Raw genomic sequence first — 20515 nt, 5'->3', positions numbered from 1 at the left:
CCAAAGGGGATGACTATGCATTTTTTGGCATTCAGCTTGAGGCCATGATTTTGACACCAGGTATCTATCTCTGTAAGACCCTTCTGGAGGATGTCTGTGTCAGCCAGAAAGTCGATTATGGCCCCCAGTTTGCAGTCATCTGCGAACTTGGTCAGCCATAGTCCTCCCGTGCTTGCCTGTACCTCAGAGAAGTATAACCTTGATGAGTGGATGGGAAACAGACAATTCACACCATGCATCACATCAGCAGCCCCACTAGAAAGGGGCTTAGGGTACTAACTATTAGAACTAGGGCTTGGGAGACTACCCAATGGGGTGATGAAAGCTGCACAACTTGCCTAGGCTAATATATGCCTTCGTGAAGATAGTCTACTACATACCTATGAACCTATGTGACAGGTACATGTCTACAGATAGCAGATGTTTACTTCATTGTACAGTCATGTTGTACAGCAGGCACATGGACCACATACACTGCAATGCTTACAGATACTGATGGCTGTTTTGTACAGTGGTTGAGATATGCACCTCATGTCTTTTGTGCCATTGGGATGTGTGCTGGGTGGGACAGTCCTGGATGGCTCCCTGTCATAGTCACCCTCTTACACACATCTCTGCCCATCCATCTTTGGCTTATTATACTGTGTTCCCCCTATATATATATATATATATATATATATATATATATATATATATATATATATATATATATAGGTAGGTAATAGGCTATCTACCTGAAGGCATATATTAGTATGGCTAGAGTGTGCAGCAATCACCACACATGGGGTTAGTTCCATAGGCTTCTGTGTAGTAGAGCTGATGAAGCGATCCATGGTGTGACAGTTCAGTTTCACATACACTCATCAAGGCTCCTCTGGAAGAGTGTCAGTTAGGGACTCAGCTTAATGTAGGTTAGGAGCCTGTTCCAAAGCAAGGGAAGTCTGTGAGTTTGTAATGTATCCCTCCAGCATGTTCTATTTATTGTTGTGATGATGATATCCCTAGAGCATGTGGCACAGTGAGTTTGGGTTTACTTCAGATAGTGCATGTACATCAGTTCTGCATTGGACATGGACCTGTCTGTTGTGCAGAGATCACCTGAGTCGACAGTATGCAACAGAGTACATATTGAATTAAATTCAGTTTTGTTGCATGGGGCAACTGTTTGAGCCCAGTAATCCTCTTGTTGAAATACTACAATGGTCTTTCCAGCTGCTGAAGGTACCTAGTCAGATTCATCGCAAGTGTGCCATGATACTCTCTGATGGGTCTGATGACTGATGAGTAGAGGGAACCTCCTTTGACCTACATGCAAAGACCTTGGCAATTTATGGGAACACATAGCATGCATTTCTAACCACTTTGTGAATGTGTTTCTGGAAGTAGAGATAACTATCCACGTGTGTCCATAGATCCCTTATTATTACCTCCGTATTTAGGGTGTTGGCACCTATGTGGTATTTGTATGACTGTAGCTCGAGGCCATAAATACGACACCACATCTGTCTGACTGAGACCCTTTTTAAGGATGTCTCTGTTGTCCCAAACATCAATTATGACAATCTTTTTGCAGTCATCCACAAACTTTGCTAAACATAGCCCTTGTGTGTTTGACTGTATTTCTGAAAAGTGTACACCAGGCAGGAGGGGTCCCAGGACTGAGCCATGGGGGACAGCAGTTGTTAACAGCTTGAACAGGAGACCGCAATTCTTACCTTGTGGGATCCATCTGTGCCCCAGTTGGTAATCCATCAGATGACATACGTGTTTATGCACAGGTTGTTGATTTTGTGGATACGACATGTGTGTGGGATGTTGGAAAAGGGCTTTTAAAGGTCTATGTAGGCCATGTGGAGCTCATTTCATTGATGTATGTCCTGGGTGACTGCCTTGAAAACTGTCTAGCAGTTTTAGGAACCATGATCTACCCCTGACCAAACCAAAAATGAGTAGGGTGGGTGTTTGTAGGCTCCCAATAGCTCTGTTTATGAGTTCCATAATGATGGACTCCATGGCCTTGCAGATCAGGCTTATTAGGCTTATAAGACTATAGTTCTCATGGTCTGTTGTGCACCAGTACTTGTGGAGTGTGCCAAACATTGCTGTAAACCATTCAACAGTTTCATATCCTGTACAGAGGGTGAGTCTCAACAGACTGTTCAGGTGCAGGTTCTGTTTGTTTTGGACTTCACATATGACACAGCCAGGGAAACCATGTCATCCTATAGACACCGTGTTTTTGAGGTTTGGATACAGCTGTTTAACCATTGTATATGTGATTTCTGGGTTTTCACAATCTCCAGGTATGGTAATGGGTCCTTTTGTCAGTGAGAGGGGGGTAAATATGTATGAACCTGTCTGACAAGATGTTGGCAATGTCAGTCATGTACATCTATTCATTTACACTTTGCACTGACTCAGAACATATATGAGTTTACATTGATATTTATGACATAGCGAAATAAAGCTTCATGGTTCTCTATGGACTCTTTGGCAATATTTTTGCCAGAACATAGCTTGGATAATGTTAGGAGTGCTCATTGTTTCTTGATGATACTGATCAGAGATTTATTGATCTTCTTTGGATTTTCACTTTCTTTGAACAACTTAAGTACTTGTAGTACATAGTTTGATTATGACAGGGGTCCAATATATTATATGGGTCTGTTTTCATATCACTGTGTGCACAAGGCAGGATTGGTGAATAGTGACAAGTGTTTGGAGTAAGAACTGCAACTGCCAGATATGTGTGGCCCACTGCTGTACTCAGACATGGCCTACGTGTGTGAGCATGCCCAGTATGACCTTTCAGTATGTTGTTGACTGACATTGTGTGAGCATGCCCAGTATGACCTTTCAGTATGTTGCTGACTGAAATTGTCTAAATTTGTTTAAGTGTGTGAGCATGCCCACTATGGGCATATATACTATATGTGTGTGAAAAATAAAGTTGTTTTTTACTTCAGGGCTCACCTTTGTGTTGTACATCGACAGGAAACATGCTGTGCCTGCAGGGCTTCCATGAGTCAATTTGCATACACTTATCAACATTTCTACATACAGTGGGGACAGCTATTATTTGTACATTTCTACCTGGGGGGGGCACACCTGATTATTACTGTGGGTGTATATAGGATGAGGGGTACACCTGACACTTATACACATTTCAGTCTGTACTGTTGCCTTTCGTACTGGCTTGAGGCATACCACTGTACTACAGACCTTAGCTTCCAATTACACACATATTAGTTTGTGACTTCATAGCCTACCAAACCAACATCACATTGCCTGGCCTGCTGTTATCTGCCTGCGTAGGCCTGGTGGGAGGTTACTCATATGCCTCTTCAGAGGGCATGATACAGCATTTGTTTGTGTTTGCATTAGTCTACCATTGTCCTGCTGGCTGTGACTGTTAGGTATGTGTCCCCCCCCAACTGGTATGTGTGAGTGACTTAAGTTGTGTGTGCGCCAGTGAAATGATGTAATGGCTTAGTGGTTCAGTACTGTGTCTATAGTGCACAGTATCCTGAGTTCGAGCCCTGTCACTGATTTTTATTTTCCTGCTGGGCAGACCTGACTGGTTAAGGAACAGTAAAGCAGATGTGAGCATGTTTACCCAACTTTGCTCAAATTTGCCCAACATTGCCCAACGTTGCCCGACGTTGCGCTGGTTAGCGTGGTGCGCAGCTACACGTAATTGTATTTAAATATGCTCAATACTGGTAAAAATTGCTTAGCAGTGCTTTATATTGCTTAAAATAGGGACTCATACCTCAGGTGGTGCTGCAGGGCTGCCTATGTCAGATGCACATATTACACTCCCTATACATGTTTGAAAACAGGTAGTGTCAAGTTAGGCATCCCTTTTACTGTATGTGCAAGTCAGAGAGAGGTGTCATTTCCAGGTTTCCTACTGAGTCAGTGTATGTGCTATGCATTGCCTCTTTGCCAAGGCCAGGGCATACAGGGCACGCCTCCTTCTGCCTACAGGGGCAGGCTCAGGTTGTTCCTCCTCCAAGTCATGCTGTGCCTGTGCAGGCCTTGGCAATGGTGCGGGGCTGTTTGGCCCTGCCCCATGTTGTTCCTGCTGCAGCTGTTTCCACAGGATCATATTGTGTAGCATGGCACATACCATGACAATTTGGGTACATGTAATTGCTGAGTACTGCAAGGCTTCACCAGATGTGTCCAGGCATTGGAACCATGACTTGAGCATCCCAAACACATGCTCAGTTATGCTTCTTGTTTGTGCGTGTGCCTCATTATGTAGTTCTTGTTCAGGTGTGTGTGCATTTCTGATGGGTGTCATCACCCACAGTTCTAGTGCATATCCAGCATCCCCCACTAGGTGACCATCAGGGATGTCCCCATTGGCAAATCTCTGGTACAGCTGCGTCAGATGCCAAATGTGGGAATCGTGATAGCTTCCAGGGCAGCCAGCACACACATTCATTAGTATGCCCTGGGCATCGCACACGACCTGGCAGTTGATGGAGGGGAAGCCATTGTGGTTGAAGTAGACCCTACCCTGCTCACCAGGTGGTGCTTTGATGTGTATGTGCATGCAGTCTATTGCACCTACTACCTCAGGGTATTCTGCTATTTGGTGGAAAAGATGCAAATTGCTGGCCAATGTCTCATGGGAATTGGGGAAATATACGTGCTCACTGACATGTGCTGACATGGCATCCAGGAACTGGTACAGTACCCTGGATGCTGATGCCTGTGAAATCCCCATCATATCACCAGTTTGTCTCTGGAAGGTACCCATAGCTAGTATTCTTAGGCCAACACATACCTTGGTATCCACTGGGATGGGTTCCCCTCTGTTGGCTCTGTGTGTGAGGCATGGCCGGCAAAGCTCAACAATTTGCTGCAGGAGGTCTCTGTCCATCCTATAGCGCTTCACTATCTTCAGCTCATGTAGCCCCTGGTAGGTTACCCTGGGTCTGTACACTCCTTTCTGTCTCCTCACTGTGGGTTGCTCAGCAGCATTCACAACATCACCACCCTCAGCACCTTGCACATTTTGGTTTATGATAGCAAGAGCAGCCCCTAACATTTTGGCTGACTTTAAAGTTTTTAAGCTTTCCCTCTTTGTATACTGCAGTGTTGCAGAGTTCTTGGGGAAAAACAGGGAAGAATGTTGTTTGCAGAGTTTAAAGTGCTGGGCTGGGCTAGTCTGCTGCTTGTGTAATTGGCTGATTCTGATATATTTCACCTGGCAGCTCTGCTAGTCCTCCTTGGTTAACTTCCTACTACTTCTTTTCCTTCCTTTTCCCTTTCTGTTTCCACCCAGGGCAGCACCACGCAAACGAGTGCACACGAGCGCACACATGCACACACACTGTGTGCACGTTTGCAAGAAATTTCAGATATTTTCACGGCGTGCACCTTTGTTATCTGGTTTTCAAAAACGACAACTGTAGACATGCCTCTTGCAATCCTGAGCAACTCAGAGCAAACACAAGACACTGTGCTCCAATAAGCTTACAGCCTTTCTGACACACCCTCTCATGATGTTACCTATATTCTACTCTACTACTCACCTACTCCTACACTTACACTCTTGGGAGATGGCTCACATGCTGGGGAAAATTGGGATTCACTATCCTTATCCTTATTTGCATAGGATTGCCTACTAATACATGGTTACATCTCTCACACTGAGCTTCCCCCCCCTTAGCAACCAGTACTCAGAGGCCATGTTGTCCTCAGCCTGCCATTCACCTGCATGGCAGGATATATTTTTAGTGAAAATGGCTATTTTTGGCTATTTTTTAATTATTTTCTTGTTTTTTAAAGTGCCACACGTTTGTGCGTTGCTGTGCTATGCTTAAACATCGGAGACTGGGGAAAAAAAGTTAGATTTTAATAATTTTAAACATTTATAAATGCCAATGGCCTTATATTTGGCCATTGGCATGCTTCCTCAATGGTATGCATCTTTTATTTGGAGCTGTCATAGTTCTGTTTAGCTATTTGCAGAACGGTACTCCATTACCAACGGAGTACATTTTTGCAGATAACACTAATCTTCCTCGGACAGGTTAGTGTTTCTTGGATTGCAAATTTACCTCATTTGCCTAGCTTTCAGCAGCAAATGAGGTAATTTGCATACCATGACGCTGTCCATGCAAGAGTAGCTTTAGCAGCTCTCGTGCACGCCCCTGCTGGCTGTACCTGGATCACACGGCAGACATATTGCCTCCATGAGCTCCTACACTCTTCTTGCACTCCATGCAAGCTTTCGTAAATCCGGCCCATAATTTATTACTTTAATTGATTTTTTTTTAGCTGATGACTAAATGCTTATATAAAAATACAGATACAAGTGTTTTCATTGTGCAGTTTTAACTAAAGTGAAAAATAAACTGGAATTGATTAATAGGTTAGGCAGCTCTAACTTACTTTTCTGTTAGTTACTTTTTTGTGACTAGAGGTTCTTTATTAAATTAACACTTGCATAGATATTGTTAAATTTTCAGTTAAGATGAACACTGAGTCTAATATCTGCATGATTTACAGCTATATCCTTTTTTCCTAAGAAATTATTCATATTAATATGATTAAGGCAATATAAATATAAATCAACTAACTTCATTTTTCTCAGATGAGTTTTTTCCTGGCACATTCATAATAAAAATGATGCACAATTAAATATTTATTGGCTTACAGCTTACTCACTTGTAAAATATGAATATCTACAGCTCTAGGACAACAACTGGGATAAGGACATATTCTGTGTTATTATTCAGTCATAATCTGAAATAGTCATAAATGAGATTTAAGTAAATATATAACCATTGTTGTTGTTAGTGTGTGGCTAATTGCTGCATTGTTCTGGGTAAATGAAAATAATTTTTGTTTAGATTCTTGCAGCTTTTTAGTAATGGGATATTAATGAGACTGTAAAAAATCTTGTATTTGATTAGCTACTTGTATAGATAGATCAGCTAAATTCCATGACACCAACTCCATATGATGAAATATAATACATCTTTTAAATGTAAACTACATTTATATATCCTAGCAGAATTACAACAGTAACAAGCTGTTTAAAAATATTTATGTCTATGCAGATTATTGCGGAACTTATTAACAAGTGATATGGCCAAGAAGTCTGAAAGTTGAGTACACAAAATGTTTTAGGGAAGCATGCTTCTGCACACCATTGCTTAGGAATCAACATTTCTTGCAGTGGTATGTGTACATTCTGAATACCTAAAAGTATAAACCAGTAAAATACTTCTTCTAATTTTTGAAATATAAGAAGATGATGTTTCTTTATTAAACGTAGAACCTCCAAGACCAAATACTGTATGTTGCAAGTAGTTATTAAAGCTCCCTTTTTTAAAAAAATACACTTCCTTATATTTAGAATATCAGAAAGCCTGCTATTGCACACATTAAGTTACCCAGAAGCAACCTGTATATAAAATAGTCACTAAAACCGCCAGTACAATTAAATGTAACATTAGGATTTGCTCAATCAGATGTATGCCTCACCTATGGAAAATCCTGACTTGCCATATGGGGTGGTCATTAATCAAGACTCCAGCACTCAGTCTACATTGAAAAGAAATACATTACATTTCAAAAACATGTTTAAGCATTATTGTTGGAAGTGTTGCATTACCCTGCATACCTGACAAGTTATTTAGCATGAGCTTGTTATGTCAGTCAAGCTACTTATCATCTGATTACAAGACTATTTCTACCTGAGTAAATGCACTCGATTTTTAAGACTGCACAGCGAAACTGTTATTTGGTTATGAAAGTGACAGCTACCTGCTGTAAGATTACCCTATTGATGTTTTCGTGAAAGTGATGGATTTCTTTCTTCCAATGAAGTCATTGGCAGGACTTTGCCAGTGTTGTTTGGCCTCAGAACATCCCTGGGTAGTCTCATGCGAATCTCCAAAACGACAGACCCCTTCACAAACCAGTCCCAGTCCAAAAGTAATTCAAATGAAAACCAAGAATTCCTTTCACAAACCAGGCAGATTCTAAAAGTATTCCAGCTATAAAATGTTCCACTGTTGTAAAATAAAAAGCACAATCCAGTTCTAAACACCTTCTACACTTTATTTCTGTTAAGCGCTTTTCGTCTCGCTTATAGCGAGACTTCTTCAGACCACATACAGTTACATCACACTGTGGTATAAAACCTGTTCCACTATCAACTTCCCTTCATTTAATTACACAAGTAAACTGTGCTGCTTGATTAGCAATTGGTAAATGGTACATCAATTAAGTTAGTGCTTCAGTGTTACTTAGATTTCAATCAATGAAGCTCCTAAATAATGTGCTGTGTGTGTTGCTTACATTAAAAATATGTAGGCTCTTGCTGAAATACATGTACTTACATCATACAATAATTAAATCAATTTTATAAGTTTGTGTCAAGTGTTATGAATTTATATTTATGTTTAAAATAAATACTTGTTTAAAATACATAGTTGAAAAACATAGTTAAAAAGTTATGAATTTATGTTTAGAGTAAATACTTCTTTAAAATGCATAGTTAAGAATACATACTTAAAATGTTTCACTTCTACTAAGTCTATTACTTATACCGTTGAATTGTACACAACCCAAGGTAGAGCCTGCCTCAGGTTGTAGCCTGAGGCCTGTTTCCGAAAATTTCCTTCCCCTTCTGGGATAGATGGGAACCCCCCTTGTTGCGTGTTCCTTTTCATAGAAGTGTTATAATTCAAACCGGCCCCATTCTGTATAGTCCCAGAAAGACCCCTTTGTATAGTACCACTTTCGTTGTTACTAGTCCTATTGTTCTGCTGATTATGCATTAAAAATTCAGCCTCCGTTGAAAGGTCCTTTGTCGATGGACCAGATTATGAAGTGGGGTTTTTGGGTAGGCTTTGCCTGATTCATATGCTTCCCTCTCTTTTCATTTTTTTTACCTTTGTTTCCTTCAATTTTCCTAAGTACTGGTCTATGCTTGAAAAACATCTTTCATATTCAAATTTATAACATGAAAAGTCCAAGTCCTTCTTGATAATTTCATCCAAAATAGTTGCTTCCTTCATCAGTTCCTCCACTGCCTGTTGATAGTGTTTGCTCATCAGTTCAAGAAGTTTCATTCCATGCTTATTAAAAAGCATTATTAAGTCTTTGTGGAAGTTACAACCTTCCACCAGCCCAGTCAGGTATTGCCACAATCTGAGCCCCTTAGGGACTATACCCTCACTTACACACTCCTTAAAATATGCAACTTTGAGTTGCAACTTTTTGTATTTTAGTAACCTGGAATCCAACAGTTTAAGGTTAACTGCTATGTTCGGTAACCCTTCAGCCATTTGCTCCTTATCACATTGTCTACTACTTGTGGGCTCTTGAAACATCGGAACATCTTTGAACCAGGCATTCAAGCCCTAGGACAGAGCTCCAATAAGCCCCAAGGGTTCATTACTCGAATCAGAAGGATTTCTGTTGTCCTGTTGTAAATTAACTTCACCATTTACTGTGTTTACAACACTCATGAGCTGTGTGTGACTGCTCAGATTCAGCAAAGTTTCAGAATTGCTGCCAGTACAACAAGGATGAACAGTTGATACCAAAACAGCTTATGTGCTCACCAGAAGTTGAGAAGTTGTTATACTGGTAGACAAAGAGTCCACCCTTACAGCAAGTGCCTCTAATTCCTGTGATAAATGCCCAACCAAGGCTGTCAGTGTTCCTATTTCATCCATTTTGAGAGCTGACTGGATGGTGTTTGGGGTACTCTCCATGCCTCACACAAAAACAAACTTAGAAAAAATGACAACAAGTAAATACATGTGAATCTCCAAAATGGACAGGCCCCTTCACAAACCAGGCACAGTACAGAAGTAATCCAAAGAAAAAACAAGTATTCCTTTCACAAACCAGGCACAGTCAAGAAGTAATCCAGAGGAAAACCAAATATTCCAGCTATAAAATGTTCTACTGTTGTAAAATAAAAATCACAATCCACTTGTAAAAACTTTATTTCTGTTAAGTGCTTTTCGTCTCGCTTATAGCGAGACTTCTTCAGACCACATACAGTTACATCACACTGCGGTATAAAACCTGTTCCACTCTCAACTTCCCTTCAGTTAATTACACAAGTAAATTGTGCTGCTTGATTAGTAATTGGTAAATGGTACATCAGTTAAGTTAGTGCTTCACTGTTACTTAGATTTCAATAAATGAAGCTCCTAAACAATCTGCTGTGTGTGTTCCTTACATTCTCTAGTCTCAAAGCTGATGTTGTTTTAGCTGATTTACTTGCAAAAGGACAGACTTTCGTACCATCTAGAAAAGCTGAAATATCTGAGACTGTTATAAACCTGAAATTGTTTACCCGGAAACTGAACCTAAAATTTTTGTTTGGTAATGGTAATTATGAAAACAAATCATTTCATACTGCTAGTACTTACTGTCTGCCCTTACACCCTGCACTAGCTACATTTGAACAGGTATGTGAGTTGGATTTGTACAATCTTATCAACCAACATAAGCATTTCAAGGGTAGCTCCCATAACATAACATCTGAGGAGAAAGTAGCCCTCAAATTGATACAACAGACAGATGTTAGTGTGATGCAACTTGACAAGGGAGGGGGGTTGGTGATAATGGACAAGCACGAATACCAACAAAAAAATGGGGAAGGTTCTTGACAATGAAGTGTACTCTGAAGTATCACTGAATGAATTAAATATTGCTTATATGAGAATACGTTCCTCATTGGAAGAAATGTTTATCGAGGCCAGGTTAGATGAAGACTCTTTCAATTTTCTGAATATGCCAGCTCCTAAGATCCCTATTCTGTTTGATATTCCTAAAATTCATAAGTCTGTTTCTGATCCACCCATGAGGCCATTAGTCGATGCGAGAAACAGCATCACTTATGCATGTGCAAAGTACGTGGACCAGATTTTGAAAAAATATGTAGGGCAACAAAAACAAATTTGCAAAGACTCATGTTCCTTTCTGGCCAATATAAAAAACCTCCAGTTTAATGTCAACTTGAATTTTTTAACAATTGACATTAAGGACCTGTACTCATCAATCCCTCATATGGAAAGTATCGAGTGGGTAAGCCTACTGATGCACACTTTAGGGGCACCTGGGTCTGAAATAGGAATAGTGGAGGAATTGTTGGACATTATCTTGTCCAACAATTTTTTCACTTTTGATAATAAGTACTATATACAAAAAATAGGTGTGGCAATGGGGTCCCCGTGTGGAGCCGGTTTTGCCAACCTGGTGATGGCATACTGGGAAAGGGAGTTTCTAAGAAAGGTTCCTCACATTGCAAGGCAGATACATTTTTATACACGATTTCTGGATGACATTTTTATGTTAATTGAAGGAGACGAAAATAATGCCATCCAGTTAGTGCCATATTTGAACAATACAATGAGTTTTTTTAAGTTTACTTGCACTTTTAATACGGACAGAATAGCTTACCTGGACATTGATCTAAAGAAAGATTTGTAATACAACTCCTATACAGCTAGAATATTCAGAAAGGACACTTATTCTAATGCATTTTTGCATTTTAGTAGCTGTCACCCTCTGCCCCAGAAATGATCAGTGGTGAAGGGGCAGCTTGTGAGGGCAGCTCGTATGGTCTCAAATGAGGAAGACTTTTTAACAGAGTGTGAGAAACTTAGAGAAATGTTCTCTAAGAGAGGATACCCTGAACAACTGGTAAAGGACCTAACTGTGGAAGTGGTAAACAAAAGACAGAGGGGGTTTTACCGACCCATTTTGGGGGTGGAGGACATGCTCCAATCAATTTCATCAGAAAGACATGGTAATGCAAGAGACCCAATAGGCCCATCTGACTTTATTATTTCATATAGCTTGGACGGGTATTCTATAATGAACATCATAAGTAAGAATTGGGACCTAATTCGGTCTGATAGTGTTTTATCTGGTAAATTACAAGGGCTACCTAAAACAGTTTTCAGAAAAGGAAAAACCTAAAGAACCTGTTGGAAGGAAATAAAGGAAAAGTACTCTTTGCTAATACTAAAGGAATGTGTAAATGCCAGATGTGCCCTTATTGTCCCTACATTGATACAGGTCAGAACTTTTCTATCCGTGGGCAGGAGTACAGTACTAAATGCAAATTCAACTGTAACTCCAAGGGTGTGATTTACCCAGCTTCATGTAAATCATGTCCTGCGTTCTATATCAGTAAAACCGACAGGAAACTTAGGGAAAGGGTGTATGAACACCTTTATGGTATTAGGAAGTGTAAACTAGAAAACGCCTTAGCCAGGCATATGGGTGAATACCCGAACCACTCATTTGGTTTTCGAGCAATAGACGGTGTTATAGAAGACGGGAGAGGCGGACCAATTGCTTTACTCTTGGAAAAATTAGAAATGTCCTGGCAACTAAGAACCCATGCCTGTCATGCCCCTGGTTTGAATGAAATTTATTCAATAGCTTGTATATTGAAATTGAAGAGCTTTTCAAGATAATTTATTCATGAAGTCACAAATTTAAATATGCATTCTAGATGGTACATAGAAAATGTTGTAGAATTCCTTTCCCTCCCCTTCCTTTTTCCCCTTCCCCTCCCCCCCCTGCCTTTTCCCTTGTCTTTCCTCAGCCCTGCTTATTCATTTATTACTCATCATTTCTGAATGTACATTATCAGGCAATTTAGGACTAGTGCTGTTTGTTTTATAAACTTCAGGAAACATACTTCAGACAGGTTTGTTAGATAAGACTTGTTAGATATTTAAATTTATTTAAATACTGCATGCTTCAAGCAAATAGTTGTAACAGTTTTGGTAGAGGTGATTTAAGTATTAATGTATTGATTTATTTATGTAGTAAGGTATGTTATAAGTAATAGACTGAGTAGAAGTGAAACTTATGTATTCTTACTAGGCATTTTAAAGAAGTATTTATTCTAAACATAAATACATAACTTTTTAACTGTTTTTCAACTATGTATTTTAAACAAGTATTTATTTTAAACATAAATATAAATTCATAATACTTGACACAAACTTATAAAATTGATTTAATTATTGTATGATGTAAGTACATGTATTTCAGCAAGAGCCTACATATTTTTAATCTAAGCAACACACACAGCACATTATTTAGGAGCTTCATTTATTGAAATCTAAGTAACAGTGAAGCACTAACTTAATTGATGTACCATTTACCAATTACTAATCAAGCAGCACAGTTTACTTGTGTAATTAACTGAAGGGAAGTTGAGAGTGGAACAGGTTTTATATCACAGTGTGATGTAACTGTATGTGGTCTGACGAAGTCTTGCTATAAGCGAGATGAAAAGCACTTAACAGAAATAAAGTGTAGTAGGTTTTTACAACTGGATTGTGCTTTTTTATTTTACAACAGTGGAACATTTTATAGCTGGAATACTTGATTTTCCTCTGGATTACTTCTGGACTGTGCCTGGTTTGTGAAAGGAATACTTGGTTTTCCTTTGAATTACTTCTGAACTGTGCCTAGTTTATGAAGGGGTTTATCCATTTTGGAGATTCGCATATATTTACTTGTTGCCATTTTTTAATAACCCCTGGTAGTCCTTTATATCCCAGAGACACCCAACCTGTAAGGCTTTATAGCTTACATAGTTGTAGAGCACATAAACATACCTCTCAATTTCTTAGCACAAGAATTCTAGACAAAGATAAAAATGGTAGTGGGGGGTCAAAGGACCAAAATCAGTGACAGAATTTAAATATTGCTCTTATAAACTTAGAAAATTGTCAGAATAACAGGTCTTTGTTTTATCGTGCATTTTCTGAAGGATACGAAGACTGAAACTCAAATGTCTGTCATTATTTATTAGTTTCATTCCTTAATGATTTGCCAGGAAATCACAAATTTTGTGAAGAACAGAACAAATCCATGAGGTCAAAATCAGGACATTTTATGAAAATCTGAACATTTGAGAGGTATGTTTGTAAACAATATATATTTTAAGTTCTTTAGCCTGAACTTTTGGATTCATAAAATACAGATTGAGCCTGCTCAAGCCAGCTGATTTCTTTGAAAGGATTGCCAAAGCTGTGGATGAACATCTGTTCACACTACTTCCAAATTATGGTCAAAGCCTTTGACGCTATTCCCCATACATATGTTATTAATAAATTCATGCTCCTTAACATAAAGCCATAGGTAGTCCATTGGGTAGCTAACTGACTGACTGACAGAATTCATAGAATGAAGACTAAGGATACTTTCTCTAGTCAGAAACAAATGTGACAAGCATTTTCCCATAGGCCTCTGTACTCATTCTCATCCTGTTTGGCATCTACTTCTCTGATGTGATAGCAGAAGCCAAAGGACTGCTGCCAACTAAATTTGCCAAAGAATAGAAACTGGATGCAGTTGCCAAATCACACTGTGGCACTCAGATTCTCCAGCAAAGGCTAGAACAGACAAAAACCGCGTCTGTTAATTAATGACTCATCATTAACTCAAGAAATACAGAATGTTACATTTGGGAAATTGAGGACATCATGCCATATAAATATCAGTCTCCGGAAAACTGACAAAATCATCAGGAATCTGGGTACTTATACTGAAAATGAATTGGCCAACATAGTTTGTAGACTGTATACTTTGAGGTATCTTCTCCAAGTTCAAAAAAGTTATAGTAGCACTTTATTCATCTCATGTAAGACCTTTCATTGGATTGAATGCCCTTTTCAGCCTGTACCTCTTTAAGCAACTAGGCCAGCATGAAAGACCTCATTACTTTCTCACCAAGAAATACATAGGACTAAGTTACTGCAAAATGTTAAACCCTCTCCCTATACTCTGCTTCATGTAGATACCTTCAGGGAATTATTTGTTTACTTTTCTGTACTGTGGAAGACTCTGTTCAACAAACACCCATTCTAAAGAGGCCAGCCTTTACTGCCTCACTAATAATACATTGTCACAACAGGTACTTAAACCAATGTATCTTCTATTTCTGGAACACACTTCCATCATATATCAGAGTAATTCACTTGCAACCTTCAAAACCAGATTAGGTGATTGAATGGGAAGCCATAACTTCACACCTGGGTAATGTGAGAATACTCTTCTTACTATGGACAGCTAATGAATATATACAACCTTTGCGAACATGTGTTTAGCATACTGAACACCTGCAGAAGGGCAAGCACATTCAAAAGGAACAACTCCTATATTGCTTGCTGCAGCAGTTCACCTCACAAGAAGCGATATTGGGCTGAGGTGCTTTTCTGTATCAGTATGCAGAAATGCTGGTATAGAAAAGAATGGAGGAACTTCCTGATTGCACCCCCTACCACCTTGCACCTGGGCAGGTTGTCCCCTTCACCCTACTGCTGTTACACTTCTGATTTCACCTAGAGTTTTGTGCTTTTTTGTGTTGTGTTATACAAATGTGGTGGGTTGGGAGACTGGGGTAGAATAGCCAGAGAAGGGGTGTCGATACAGTGTGTGTGTGTGTTTGTGTGTGTGCATGTGCATGTGTGCACGCGTGTGTGTGTGTGTATGCACGGACTTTTGCATATTTGGTGGTACCCAGCCTCAGCAGATGTTGCAGCACTGTTGTGAGATCTCATAGACAGGCTCATGGCATCCAAAGTGGCATTAACTCAGACCATGCATGTCCTTGTCTATGGCAGCACCCAGTCTTGGAAGGGTTGCAGGTATGGTCCAGAGTGGCCATGCTGAGAAGGTGGAGTGGTATGCGAACATGAATGGAGTCCCATCCCATGGGATGACTTTGCATAAATGCCATCACAACATATGTCAATTAGAATTGGATGGTGGAGTGAAGGTGGTGTCTAACCATGGCATCCCCTTTCCTAGGTGGTTCTCACCAGTGAAGATGGAAGTGGACTGCACACAGGAAGTGCATCTGCCATAATGTCTAGCTTCAAAATGACAGCGGCTTTGTGCAAGATCTCTGTACCACATTTCCATGATACTGCACATGTAGCCTGTGCACCCCTTAAGCTGTGCTCCACTAGTCTGGCACCTCAACACCAAAATCTATTTCCCATCTCCACCCCTTCACCCCCTCAACTCTTCAGTGTGGCAGACAGAGGATGCTGGTATAATATTTAGTGTGCATCCTAGCAAGAACAAATACATCAGGGAGACTCAACATCATTTCTTATGTAACAAGAAGATGGCTCCAGTCCTACTGCTTTAGAGCCTTCTGCTATCCTTACTAACTCAAAGGACTATGATGGTGTTAGCCTGTCCCTGTATTATAGCCCTGCACATATGCTGGGATGTGACCATTGGCACAGCTAGCTTGGGTGGTAGATAATACCCACATCGTGCACAACCAACAGCACAATATCCAACCCGTGTTTTCTAATTATTCAGTGGAGCTTGCAAGAATGAATGGGCAGTGTTCTGCTGGTGAAGACATCCCTTTCTGGAATGATCTGTGTGAGCAGACCTGTCCTTGTGTCTACTTAGAGACACCTGCGACTATGATAAAGGTACTGCTTTTAGAGGAAGGGCCAATAGGAAGAGGGCTCAGAACCATGTGCGATTCCAGGAAGTAAAACAGAATGGCAAACAATGCTCTTCCTCATTCACATACAGTTCACATGAATATATTTCTTCTGGCGAGGAAAATAATTTGGGCAGACATAACTAGCCACCTCTCCCTAAAGTGCAAAATGAAGCACAATTTCAGCAGACATTTTGGAAGGGGTCAAACTTCTATTCATCAGAAGTTCAGAACAGAAAATGCCAACATGAAGGACAATCAGTTCAACAATGGGAACAATATCCCCAGCAGTTCCAACGGAACAAGAAATGAAAGTGCTATCAGTGACTGATATATTGTGAACTTATCAGGGTATGATTTCAACAATTTTGAAAGATCTGTGCTTGAAAGTGAGTTAAAATTTATACCCATGGTTATTCCATGTTTGCATAATTTAAAATGCGAGATTTTTAGATTTGCTAGAAAATTACAATTGAAATTTTTTTTAGCAGTTGTAGGGATCCAAATTATGAATGTTTAAAAGAGGGGGACTAGTCTACTGACTCAGAAGATGTGAGGTTTTATTCATGTATGTCAGATGAAAATGTGAATGCTTGTTATATGTTGGATACTAATTAAATTACATATTAAAGTAATTTTGTTCCAGTGTTTAATGATGAGGATATAAAACTTTTTTATAAAACTTTGAATTTTTCTTTTGAAAATGAGCAAAAATGTTTCTTGAAGGGGCTTAGAAATATTTCATACAATTTTACAAAAAATGAATGGTCAGCATTGATAGCTATTAGTGAACATAAGGAATTGATTTTTAAACCTGCCGACAAAGGCAATCAACTAGGGGTTATGCACTTTACATAATACCTTAATATGTGTTATGAACATCTGTGTGACAAAAATGTTTATGACAAAGTTGACTTTTCTGCTTATTCAGTGGCCATGACAGAATGTGGTGAGTTTATGAATAAAGGAGTGAGATTGGATTATTTGTCTCATGTTGATGTTAAGAGGAAATTTAATACATAATCTAGTACTATTGCATACTTCTATTGCCTACTGAAAATACACGAGAATTTCCAGTCTCCACTGGGGTGCCCCATTGTTTCAGTTAGGAACTATTTTTTGTATAATTTGGGACATTTACTGCATTATTTGTTGTTGTCTAAAGATATTCTGTTACCAGCATATGTTAAAGATGTGTTTGACTTTTTAGACAAAATTCAAGATGTGAAATAGAATAAAATAATGTATTGGATTATATTAGATGTAAAAAGTCTATAAACTAGTATTGATCCTACTTTTGGATTGGAATCTATAAGGTTCTTTTTGAGTGAATGTCCAGCCACTGAATATATAGTGGAGTTAGTTCATTTCTGTTTAACCAAAACCTTTTTTGAGTTTAATGGGGAAATTTTCCACCAGAAACGAGGAACTGCAATGGGGGCAGCCTTTGCTCCCTCATACTCAAATTTAAACACGAGGTTGTTTGAATTAGAGTATATTTATAAACTAGATTCTATCAGCAATATGTAAAAAAAATATTTCAGGTTCATAGATGACTTGATTTTCTTGTGTGAGGAAGGTGAAGAGGAAATTAGCATCTTTCTTGAAAGTTTACAAAACAATAGATTTATATTGAAATTTGATGGCATCCAGATAAGCAAAAAAGTGCAATTTTTGGATGCTGAACTAGACATTAATAGTGGAGTAAGACTTATAACTAGGATACATAGGCAACTGGATGGAAGTATGCAATATTTAAAAGCTTCGAGTTGTCATCCTTGTATACTATAGAAGCTTTACCTTATGGTGAATTCATACGTCTATATAGATTATGCAGTGATGAGACTGATTTTCAAGATGAAGTAGTTAAAACATACACTATGTTTGAACAGAGGGGATATAGTAAAGTGATCCTGAAAAATAGTTGGTTCACATTAGTGAATGAGCATATTGACAGAAAGGCCATAATGAGAAATCGTTTTGTGCCTCATGTTGAACACAAAAATTCTGATATATATTTTGTCACAACTTATAGTTGCTTCAGCAATAAACTAGTAGACATGGTTAAATATTATTGGAGACTTTTGAATTCTATGAAAGAGGGCATTGAATGAATACTGAAGAGACTTAAAGTATCATAGAAAGTAGGTAGAAGTATAAAAGATTTTTTGGTAAAAACTAGAGTTATTATGCCTCCTGTAAGTTTAAATGAAATAGTATGCGGTCATGGCACTATATGATGTGGTAGATTTAAAGCGTGTCAATATATTGTATCCAATTTTGATAATATAAATGGTGTACGTTTTAGGACTAAAAGTAAGTTTAAATGTGACACTGAGGGCATTGTGTATGCCCTGAAATGCCCCTGTGATAAATTCTACATTGGTGAGTCAAAAAGGGCATTTAAAATTAGATTATTAGAACATATTCTTGATATTGTAAGCAGAAAAAAACAAAGCTCAGTGGCTGAACATTTTTTGGAAGTACATGGAGGCTCAACTGTTGGGTTACAAGTAACTGTTTTAGAAAAGGTAGATAGTAGTTATGTTGAAGGAAAAAATATAAAAAATAGGCTTCTGTATAAAGAGTCTTTATATATTTTAAAATTTGATAGTATGGCCCCAAAGGGAATGAATATGGAACTTAATTGGCAGGTTTTACTCTAATTGGTTTTACAATTGTTTAATTGTTTTATTGCAATTAGTATATAAGAAATATGCGTTTGTCTGGGTATTGCACTCCTTGAAGGCAAGTTTGCCGAGATGTCAGAGTGAGAATAAACTATTATCTTTGCTGTTACTGGCTGTGTGTTTCCATTCCTGTCCTTGTGTCTTCCTGTATTTGTGGGTGGATTCTAAAGTCACAGAAGCTATGTCATCTGAATGGGGTAGGGATGTGGTTACCACACTAAGTAGATCAGCACTGACACTGTTACCCCTGACTGTTCGAAAATTTGGCTGCCATTATCATTAGGGTTGGACAGTTTGCTGAAATCTGGCAGCTCTGTATCCACAGTGGGGAGTGCTGATAACGCTACATCTGAGAAAGCATCCCAAATATTCTCCCACACTATGCACGACCCTTCATCAATAACTGAATCCCAGTGAATGAATAAATATCACCTAATGTAGTAGTAGTATCTTTTAGAGAATGCATGCTAATGAAAACTCTGTTAGTTTAGTAACTTTATATAGTTTACAGAAGCAATAATTAAAATCTGTCCCTGATTTTTGGGTCTTTGTTCTCATATTATTTTTGGATTTGTCTAGATTTTTTTACACTAAGAGATCAAAAGGTATCACAGAGTGCCTGTGCTGTGTGAAGTATGAGTCCTATTCTATCTGTGTGAGTAACATTACAGAGACATGGGATAACCATGGACAGGTTTTATACAGCAGGTTTTAGCTGACCCCAACCTATTAAAGAAATCAATCAATCAATAAATAAATAACTAAATTTAAATGGGGACCATATGTAATGGCTTCTGATAGCATTTCATCCATGATATGCATGTCCCAGGATGAACATACCCTTGGGCAATGTGTTTCACATCATACTTTTTGTCGTGGATGCTTACTCTTTATATACATACAGAAAGGTACAGAATGATGGCATAATACTGACTATTTAACCTTGCAAGGCCAAATATATCAGAGAGACCAGGGATGATGAGGGATGATTTGCTGAGTAACAAGAAGGGCAAAATCACAGCATCTATGGGACCTGATAACATCCCAGGTTGCATCCTACATGGGCTCAAACAAGAATTAGCAGCACCATTGGGTACGCCTTTTAATCATAGTCTAAGCACAGGCTTCATCCTAGCTGAATGGAAAATGGCCACCATTATCCCCTTGCACAAAGATAGGGCTTCCACTGACCCTGGGAACTATAGAACTATTAGCCTGACTAGCCTTATCTGCAAGGCCATGGAATGAATCATCATGGACCTTATCAACAAAGATATAGGTAATCTCCAAACACTTGACCCTACTCAGTTTGGATTTGTTAAAGTGACATCAT

The sequence above is a fragment of the Protopterus annectens genome, chromosome 2.part2 (genome assembly GCF_019279795.1).
Source record: "Protopterus annectens isolate FY-2018-M chromosome 2.part2, PAN1.0, whole genome shotgun sequence".
Lineage (NCBI taxonomy): Eukaryota > Metazoa > Chordata > Ceratodontiformes > Protopteridae > Protopterus > Protopterus annectens.
The sequence above is the reverse complement of the archived record's forward strand: the minus strand, read 5'-3'. Positions refer to the sequence as shown.